This window comes from Triticum aestivum, chromosome 3A, assembly GCF_018294505.1.
Source record: "Triticum aestivum cultivar Chinese Spring chromosome 3A, IWGSC CS RefSeq v2.1, whole genome shotgun sequence".
Classification (NCBI taxonomy): domain Eukaryota; kingdom Viridiplantae; phylum Streptophyta; class Magnoliopsida; order Poales; family Poaceae; genus Triticum; species Triticum aestivum.
In genome coordinates this window covers 521159-530663 of record NC_057800.1, presented here as the reverse complement: position 1 = coordinate 530663, position 9505 = coordinate 521159, and positions in this window count along the sequence as shown.

Genomic DNA, 9505 nt, shown 5'->3' with positions numbered 1-9505 from the left:
CCCCCCTTTAGTCCCGGTTTGTGCCACAAACCGGGACCAAAGGGCTTGTGCTGCCCCACGTCAAAAGTTTAGTCCCACCTCGCTAGTTGAGAAAGAGCCGCACCTGTTTATAAGCACTGTTGCCTCCTCTATCTCGAGCTCCTCTCAAATGCAGGCTTACAGGCCTAATCTCACACTATGCTGTCTGTGGGCCTAATGGGCCTTCTGCGGGCCTGAATCCTGGCCCAGGTTGGGTTTCTAGTCGTATTCAGGCTGTGGTGGCCCAATAGGTGGCAGTTTTTTTATTTTTTTCCAGTTTTTTGTTTTTTTTTGCATTATTTATTTTCTTTTGTTTTTTGCTTTATTTTTTTAATTCTTTTTGCTATTAGGTCAGAAAAATTATAAACTTTCTGTTAGTGCCATTAGTTTTCAAATTTGAATAGTCAAAATTTGAATTCTTTGAAATTTGTGTGAATCACAAGTTTGTGATTAACTTCACTATAAAAATAGTTTTTTTTTCATTTTTTCATTTTTTTGCATTATTTATTTTCTTTTGTTTTTTGCTTTATTTTTTAATTATTTTTGCTTTTAGGTCAGAAAAATTATAAACTTTCAGTTAGTGCCATTAGTTTTCAAATTTGAATAGTTAAAATTTGAATTCTTTGAAATTTGTGTGAATCACAAGTTTGTGATTAACTTTACTAAAAAAAGTGAGCATAGATGCGCCTATAGACACTAGTGCAGAACCGAGCTATAGCACCGGTTCGTAAGGGCCTTTAGTGTCGGTTCTGCAACCGGCACTAAAGGGTGGGCACTAAAGGCCCCCCCCCCCTTTAGTACCGGTTCGGCACGAACCGTCACTAAAGGCCCACCACGTGGCGTGAGCTCGCGCCGTGGTATGAGGGACCTTTAGTACTGGTTGGTGTTACCACACTACAAGAAATATGTCAACTTATGACCACCACTATTGGTCACTGAATGGTCACAAATTTCCATTTATGACCTTTTTGTGACCAAAAACATAAGGTCAAAAGCTGGGCATCGTAAACTGACTATAGCAACCTTTAACAAAAGGTCGTTGATCCTATGACCTTCTGTTTTGGTCGCTAGCTCTCTCCCCAGGCCATGTCGGATCCGACGTGGCAATCTGACGTGGCAAAATTGCGACCAATTGAAAAGGTCAAAAATTAGAATCGGCCCGGTCCATTTCGGTGCTTTAGATGGGCCGAGCCCATTAATTCAGCCTTTTTAATATATATATATATATATATATATATATATATATATATATATATATTGTTAATTTTCGCTAAGTACATGGGCCTGGCCCAACAATTTGGCCTTTTTTGTTTTCTGAGCTTCTTCCATTTTTCTGGGCCTCGGCCTTTCTGCGGTCCATTTAATTTTTTAAATTTTTTAAGATGTTTTTCCTTTCATTTTTTTGTCCAATATTGTTTGGGCTAAGGCCTCTTCTAGCCCATCAATATTTTCAGCCCACTAATTCAAAGGACTGGACAACAGAGAAACAATTCAGTTTTTTTCAATTTTGCTATCAAAGCAACATTTGTTTCACTGTACAATCATACATCATTTCTTGCAGTTACATCATTTGAAGCAGCACCTAAAAGATTGTCATCTATAACAAACGACAGCCAGTCCAAAGAAAGATCACCATCACAGCTCCAGCGACTACTTATACACTACAAGTTCCACTTATGTGCAAACCTACAAGAAGGCCATGCTTCCGGTTAGATTTGGTTGCATCACTTCCAGTTTGCTAACGGCATGTCTCCAGCAGCACATCTCATAACCTACAAAGAGAACATAAACCAACATAAGAATTTGAAACTTCTTCTAATTTGAAACTTACGGTGAACGGTAAACTTGAGGTAAATTAGAAGTGAGGATATTGATTACAAGCAAGATGAAACGTAAACTAAGTCCTATTGTATTGACGGATTCCAACTTGTTTAAACTAGAGCACATTCATTGTCCTACTACTGCCAAATGACATACAAGCGAGAGTATGGCATACAAGCGAAATGACATCACAGTGTTTTTGGCAACAACAATGTGCCGTCTGATCCCACTAAGAAGACTTGTTGTCATCCTGATGATGAAAAAGGAATAACAGATTCCTGAGGGCACGTGAGCAATCATTAGAGAGCATCAAATTTCAAAATCAACACTGACTCGTATAATACTACTTGTTCATGTACTTGTACTAGTGCAGGATGACTCATTGTCCTACTACTGCCTATTCCGATTTCTTTCAAGTTGGGAAATAACTGAAACTACTCATCATTCATGAACATACATCTGTAATCTTAATCTATGAAACACTGAAATTACTGCAGAAAGAACTATTGTAATGAACCATTCATGAAATAGTGGGGTTAGTAGCTGTAGGTAATGTAGCACTTGCCGATGTAGACCTGGCCGGAGGGGGCGCCGTCGCACTCGACCGCGATGCGCTGCACGGCCTGGGTGACGTAGTTGCTGCAGTAAACGTCGCACTGCGCCAGCGCGTAGACCTGCTGGAAGCTGGTTGCGAAGCCCAGGAAGAGGTCGGCAGCTGCAATCATAATACATAAGCACAACACATAAGAAGCCATTCTATCCTTGCCGATACCATGTGTCAAATACGCATCTTACTTAGTTTTCCTGCTCAAGTTAACAAAGAAATCTAAAACCATGTAGCACTAAATTAAATTGCAATACAACTCTAAGAAGGCAAAATCTGCCACTACCAGGTTGGATTGTTGGGATTCAAATTGCACATGTTTTAGAGAGATAGTACTAGCAAGCATAGTTCTATCTGAACCCTTTTTTCACATATGGATGTGTTAGCGCTACAACTAACATTAAAGCTAAATATATATCCATGTTATAGCAGTAAATAAATATACATAGAGCACAACGATGAAGTCAAGCTCAGGGCTTCACCTTGCTTAGTAATTTTGTTTCCAGACCACAAAATGTACATCAGATAATCTACAGCAGCTCAAAGTGGCAGTAGCTCAAGAACAAGCAAAACAACTATTGATAAGAAAAGGCAAAAGGCTGAAGCACATGTTTGGCCAGAAGAACTAAAAGCTAAATCATAAAAGAAGGAAGGGGATATAATGGTTTCCCTTGCTCAGTTTGTTAAGCCTACATATAGCATTAGTTCAATTATTGCTGCTACTGTCACATCGGTTTACCAGATTAAGCTTCTCAATTACACATCAGTTAATTAGGTGGGCTAGAGTAGTTATGCGCATCTAACTGAAAAAGGCAAAAGAATGGTGCTTCTGCTGCAGTGAATTGAAACCCAAAGCACCCCCAAACCGTAGCAGACTAAACTAGCTAGCTGAGCTATCTAAATGTTTAAAACAAGTTTAGCTTGCTGAGCTCAAACGTGACCCCAAGCAAAAAGGTGAGTGCTCCAAGACTGAAGCCAGCACCACAGGCCAAGGCCTCGTTCCTGCGCCTCTTCCTGTGTTTCTCTACAATCTTCTCCAGTGCCCGGCTTCCAAAGAGGATGGAGAATGAATGTCAGGATGTGTTGCACAATGAAGGAATCAATCAGACAACAATCTTGCATGCTTTTAGTGACTTACCGAAACTCTAGGCCAAAGGGGTCGAGGTCAGTATCAACCTGTGCCTGCATGCAGTTGAGTTTGAATTGTTAAAACTGGGATGGCAGCTAATGCAGGCTGCTGAAAGTAAAATGACATGGACAATTTCATCTAAACACACATATTGCGTCTGTCTAGGGAAACACAGAGATTCTGGCAATTGAAACTACATTGCTAATTTAATAATCAATCAAAATAGCTAAGAACATCTGGCTGGTGCCTCTGGTAACAGAAAGATGATGGATTGCACACGTTGATTCCATTTGCTAATATCATCAAAATTTATTTAACCCAACAACCTAAGCAGCAGGGCCTATCGTGCCTCCATCACTACTAGAAGAACATGCAACAAACTCCCGTCGGAGGGGAGGGAAGGGGAGGGAGACGGATGGATCCGACTAATTGCGCATCGCAACATGTCTTTATCAATCGATTCGATTGCATCAATCAAAGACTCAGACGGGGGGAGAAAATCGAGATGGGGAACAAATCGGAGCATGAGAAGAGACGCGAACCCACTGGACAGCGGCGGAGATCTTCTGCTTCAGCTTCGCGGCCATGGTGCGCAGCGCCATAGCCATACCTCCACCAACCCAAGCAGATCTGGACGAGCGAGATGACGACGGCTAGGGTTTCCCCATGCGTCTTTCTGGCCATCGTCTCCCCACACATAGACGCTCGAGATTTTGAGTGGGGATGGAGCAGGCCGGCGCGCCGTCCAGGCCCATGGCGACCGTGGCGTGGTGGATCTTGGAAGGAGAAGAGACAAGGTGAGGAGGTGTGTGTCATGGTGAACCAGAGACGGGGGAAGGTTGGGTTGCAGGTGGGCGGATCTGGCCGGAGGTGAGGACGGAGCTGGTCGCGAGGAGGGCGCGGATTGGAGATGAATCGATGGTAGGAAGGGCGCGGATCCGGAAGCAACGCGGCGGATCTGGCTGCCTCAAGCCTCCTGAAATGGCTCATGGAGGAGGTGGGGATCCAGCTCATGGAGGAGAGCGAGTGGAGGGGGACGGCGGTGTTCGGCGGAATCGGTGGGGGCGGCGGCGCACGGAGGAGGGCGCGACTAGGGTTTGGACTTTGGACGAGGGGTGAGAGGGAGCTGCGCTGATTCGGGAGGGGGATGAGAGGGATGAGGGTAGAGGGGGTGGGGGAAGAGGGCTGCCGTCGGATCCGGGCCTCTCCAACGGTGGTCGGGCATGATCCGCGTGAGGTCCTCGTGGACCAATCAGAATGCAATAAAGGCCATGATGACTTTATGACCATATAAATAGGTCATAATTGATTAAAAATAAGTTCTTTTGCAGGAGAAAAGCATTTTTCATTGTTGAAGTATAAAAAATAGTTTTGTTGTGACGAACCTACCAACTCTATGTATTAGACCAAATTTTATGTATAATTGACCAAATGATTTTAGTAAAATGCTTTTTATCCACGAAAAAAATCATTTTTCATTTTTTGAGTGCCCAAAATGAGCTTTTTTATGAAGAACCTACCAAATATTTGTTGCAAAATTGTACCAAATCAATTTTATAAAATACTAGGACATATTCAATGCACAATTGACCAAATGGTTGGGTGCCAAAAGTTTTTTGATCCACCTCTCGTGAAAAAGACAAATTCCCGCCGATTCTGTAGGAAGCGGGTCAAATTTGAACTGCAGCTGCCTCATAGTTTGCTCTTTATTTTTTTAAAAAATCATTTCTAGATACATAAGTATCTATTTAATCAGAGAAACATCAAAAGTTGTCCAAGATTCAACCACTAGCTTGGAACGGTCAAACTCGTCGTTTTGACCGCATTTTGAAACGGGCATAAAAAATTAAAAACAAATCGAAAATTTGGAAAACCTTCGCATTATGTCATTATATGTGACCAAGTTTCCAGAAAAAATAATAAACTTGTAATACGGCAATTATTTTAAAAAAGTGTTCTGAGAAATGAGCTATCATGCGTGAAGATTTATGGCTTTCAAGCCAAATGATCAATCTTATGGCCACATTCATGTCATAGTTTGTTCAAATGATCTCATATTATGCACAAGGGTGCATATTGGAATGGCAAACAATGTTGCCTAAGGGACTTTTTATTTTCTTTACACGGAAAATTCATTTTCCATTTTCCGAGTGCCCGAATTGACACTACAAGAAATATGTCAACTTATGACCTTCTGTCAGTGACCCTCGAAGAATTGGTCATAAATTTATGACCATTTTAGACCAATTGGTCAAAAGCTGTTCAGGGTGCTCCGAACCCTAAACCATTGCGACCATTTTGGTTAGAAAGGTCGTAATTTCCTTACACGAAATGGTCACAAAGCAAACGGTGCTAGTCCGCTGCCTTATTTCTAGTTGTTAATGACCAATATAGATGGTCATAGCCTTGTAGATTGTGGTGGGTTGTGATGACTAGGCGCCATCTCATCAGTTTTGCCTATGTGTCATGTCCATGTGGCAGTTTTTGCCCTAGGTTGTGAAGCAACCTATATTTCTATCATTCCCAAAATTCCCAAAAAAATCTCATAAATTCTTTCGGTCATATCTTCATCAAATATGTAAAAATCCTTCCTTGCCTAGTTCAAAACTAATTCAACAATATTCATTTTCCTATTCTGTTCACAACAACACTTTATGAAGGAAGTGCTATTTATATATTCTTGATTGCCCTCTGAATTTTTGGGCACTCTTTCCTATCCAAATCATTAGCGCATGACAAAATTCAGCTCCATTTGCCTAGCAAATCTTCCTCGGCAAATTTCCAAAGTTTTTGTCCACCTAGAAGCATTGTGAAGGAAGTACCTTTTTTATATCTCTAAATGACATGAAATTTATATAGTTCCTTCATATGCCCAAATTATCACCCTCCTCCAAATTGCAGCTCAGTCAAATCATCTATGTGAGCCCAGGTTCAATTTATATTTTATGGCCAAATTGGCACGTTGCAAAGCAAGTGTTATATATACCTCTCTTATTACCCTCAAACTTTTCGGGCACTCTTCCATACCCAAATCATTGCCACATGCTAATATTCAGCTCAATTTTCCTAGTAAATCTTTCTCGGGAAATCTCCAAAGTTTCTACCTCGAGAGAAGCTTTGTGAAGTAAGTACTATCTAGGCTTACCCAAATGATCTGAAAATTTACCAGCGCATGACCATACCTAAGTAACTTACCTACACAAATTTTGAGCTCATTTCATTCATCCAATCTCTCTCACGAGTTTTCCCAAGTTTCTGCCCATAGAAGAGCATTGTGAAGGAAGTACTACTTTGGCATGTCCAAATAGTATCAATTTTCTACAATGCTTTCCTATGTCCAAATAACCATCCTCCACAAAATTTCAGCTCACTCCATTCATTATTTTGAGCCCAGCTTCAACATTCATATTTTTGTCCAGCATGGTACTTTGCAAAGCAAGTACCACCTAGGATCCTCCTTTTGAGCTAAAAATTTGTGAAGACATTCTTCTTTGTAGATGATCATCATCACCCAAAACTCACGCCCATTGGCCATGTGCATTTCCCATACCGCTAATCAAACACATGGCTGCTAATTCATGTTTGAGCATCGATCGGTCTCCTCGTGAGAATCTTATGTTGTAATTTTCTTTCTAGCACCAATCTGGGGAGTGCCCAACCCACTAGACATGCCTAGGCCACCCAGAACACATGCCGACATTACGGTCACGCGGTGACCATGCGACGGGCATGCGAGTTTACGCGCTCTAGAGTTGGGGCCCTCGGCCACCGCCCAAACCTTGACGTATCGCCACCAAACCATGTATTTATGATTAAATAGGTCCTTTTGTAACTAGAAATGATTTTTGGGAAAAATAAATAGCAAACTATGAGGCAGCTGCAGTTCAAATTTCACCCGCTTCCAACTGAATCGGCGGAAATTTGTCTTTTTCACGAGAGGTGGATCAAAATATTTTACACCCAACAATTTTGTCAATTGTGCATTAAATATGGCCTAGTATTTTATAAAAATGATTTGGTCCAATTTTGCAACAATTATTTGGTAGTTCCTTCACAAAAAAACCTCCTTTCGGGCACTCGAAAAACGGAAAATGGTTTTTTCGTCCAACAAAAATGAAAACTTCCTTAGACAATATTGTTTGCCATTCCAATATGCACTCTTGTGCACAATATGAGATCATTTGAACAAACTATGCCATGAATGTGGCCACAAGATTGATCATTTGGCTTGAAAGCCATTGATCTCCACACATGATAGCTCGTTTCTGAGAACACTTTTTTATAATATTTTCCATATTACAAGTTTGTTATTTTTCCTAGGAACTTGGCCACATATGATGACACAATGCGAAGGTTTCCCAATTTTTTGATTTTTTTTAATTTTTTATGCCCGTTTCAAAATGCGGTCAAAACGGCGGGAATGACCGTTCTAGCTAGTGGTTGAATCTTGGAATTTTGTTGGTGTTTCTCTTATTAAATAGGTCCTTATGTAACTAGAAATGATTTTTGGAAAAAATAAATAGCAAACTATGAGGCAGCTGCAGTTCAAATTTGACCCGCTTCCACCTGAATCGGCGGAAATTTGTCTTTTTCACGAGAGGTGGATCAAAATATTTTACACCCAACAATTTTGTCAATTGTGCATTAAATATGGCCTAGTATTTTATAAAAATGATTTGGTCCAATTTTGCAACAATTATTTGGTAGTTCCTTCACAAAAAAACCTCCTTTCGGGCACTCGAAAAATGGAAAATGGTTTTTTCGTCCAACGAAAATGAAAAATTCCTTAGACAACATTGTTTGCCATTCGAATATGCACTCGTGTGCACAATATGAGATCATTTGAACAAACTATGCCATGAATGTGGCCATAAGATTGATCATTTGGCTTGAAAGCCATTGATCTCCACACATGATAGCTCGTTTCTGAGAACGCTTTTTTACAATAATTGCCGTATTACAGGTTTGTTATTTTTCCTAGGAACTTGGCCACATATGATGACACAATGCGAAGGTTTCTCAATTTTTTAATTTTTTTAATTTTTTATGCCCGTTTCAAAATGCGGTCAAAACGGCGGGAATGACCGTTCCTAGCTAGTGGTTGAATCTTGGAATTTTGTTGGTGTTTCTCTGATTAAATAGGTCCTTATGTAACTAGAAATGATTTTTGGAAAAAATAAATAGCAAACTATGAGGCAGCTGCAGTTCAAATTTGACCTGCTTCCAGCTGAATCGGCGGAAATTTGTCTTTTTCACGAGAGGTGGATCAAAATAGTTTACACCCAACCATTTTGTCAATTGTGCATTAAATATGGCCTAGTATTTTATAAAAATGATTTGGTCCAATTTTGCAACAATTATTTGGTAGTTCCTTCACAAAGAAACCTCCTTTCGGGCACTCGAAAAATGGAAAATGGTTTTTTCGTCCAACGAAAATGAAAACTTCCTTAGACAACATTGTTTGCCATTCCAATATGCACTCTTGTGCACAATATGAGATCATTTGAACAAACTATGCCATGAATGTGGCCATAAGATTGATCATTTGGCTTGAAAGCCATTGATCTCCACACATGATAGCTCGTTTCTGAGAACATTTTTTTATAATAATTGCCATATTACAAGTTTGTTATTTTTCCTAGGAACTTGGCCACATATGATGACACAATGCGAAGGTTTTCCATTTTTTTTGATTTTTTTAATTTTTTATGCCCGTTTCAAAATGCGGTCAAAACGGCGGGAATGAGCGTTCCTACCTAGTGGTTGAATCTTGGAATTTTGTTGGTGTTTCTCTGATTAAATAGGTCCTTATGTAACTAGAAATGATTTTTGGAAAAAATAAAAAGCAAACTATGAGGCAGCTGCAGTTCAAATTTGACCCGCTTCCAGCTGAATCGGCGGAAATTTGTCTTTTTCACGAGAGGTGGATCAAA